Source organism: Chinchilla lanigera, unplaced genomic scaffold (genome assembly GCF_000276665.1).
Source record: "Chinchilla lanigera isolate Chin_1 unplaced genomic scaffold, ChiLan1.0 scaffold00084, whole genome shotgun sequence".
In the NCBI taxonomy this organism is placed as follows: domain Eukaryota; kingdom Metazoa; phylum Chordata; class Mammalia; order Rodentia; family Chinchillidae; genus Chinchilla; species Chinchilla lanigera.
The window spans coordinates 7,568,653-7,570,115 of NW_004955485.1; positions in this window are offsets into that span (position 1 = coordinate 7,568,653).

Below are 1,463 nucleotides of genomic sequence, written 5' to 3' on the forward strand. Positions count from 1 at the left end.
AGAATAAACGAGTTGTAAGAGGCTCTGGACATAGCACAGTCACTATTTTACAGTAAGCTTTTTTAAATAAATAGGAGCGCAGCACCTGCCTGGCAAGCGCAACGTCATGAGTTCGATTCCCGGTACCAGAAAAAAAAAATTAAATAAATAGGAGCTCCATGATGGTTCACTGACTGTGTCAACTCGACTAAGAAAGACCCAACAATCTGATCAGCATAGTTCTGGGGGTGCCTGAAGGGATCTGCTAAAGACAGAAGCTCCACCCCGCTGTGGGTGCCGGCAAGCAGCAGGCTGGCCTCCCAGGGGACACGCCGCGGAGGCGGAGAAGGAGGCCCCACTTCTTTCTCCAAGGTCTCAGCCTTCACCTTCCCTATGGCGGACACGTCCCCGGGCTTCCGGCGGATGCTCTCCAGCCTCCACAGTCCCTTCCGGCTTCCGGCTTCCAGCGTAGACTCTCCAGCCTCCGCACAGCCCCTTCCGGCTTCCGGTGAGAACCCTTGCCTCCTGGTCTCCACTCCCTTCGGTACCAGAGTGGGCCCCAGGCTTCGGCTGGACCCTTGGGACCAAAGTGTGCAGACGGCCCCTTGCGCTTTCCGCTGACCGCCGAGCTTGTTAATTCTTAGATACTTGTATGTCGTGCATGAAGTCTGTTTCTCTAGTAAGCACTGACTGGTACAAGTATACTCTAAAATAATGATGAAAAGTGTAGCGTGCTGAACGTGGAAAACCAGAAGCAGTCATTTATCGTGCACTGCCCGTAATAGTGTGAGCTACACTTTCATACCACCGCCAGCGTGGGGTTACGCCAACGTCGCCCTCACACGCGTGAGCACCATGTGCTGTTCCTGATGATGGCCCTGCCGCGGTGTTGCCCAGCTCTCTCACGGTCCTGCAGGACCACCCCCCGTTCTGGGAACAGACTTGCTCTTCCATCAGAACTCTTAGACTGACCTTCACACTAGGGACTGTGGGACACTCCGCTTCTTCAGCCACACCTGGGACGAAGAAACCCATCATACTACAGCAACCCCCACCCCCTTCAAGAAATTAGAAATCTTAGAACAAATGTGCGGTTTCCCAAGTTGGCCTCTATTCCTCTTCCTAAGTCAGACTTCCTGCTATTTTTTTTAAATTTAAAAACAAATTTGATATATAAACCAGGCATGGTGGCACACACCTGTAATCCCAACTATTCAGGAGGCTGAGGCAGGAAGATCAGAAGTTTGAGTCCAACCTTAGCAACATCTTGAGACCCCTTCTCAAAATAAAATTAAAATGAAATGAAATAAGGGCAAGGGATATAGCTCAGCACACCTGGGTTTAATCCCCAGTAACAAAAAAAAATTTTTTTAACATGTAATACACAAATGAGCACAAAACATAAATGTATTCTTGGCTTTATAATTTATAAACCTAAGCAGAAAATGCTTTTGAAAGTGGAAAAAAAGGGGTACTATTTTTTT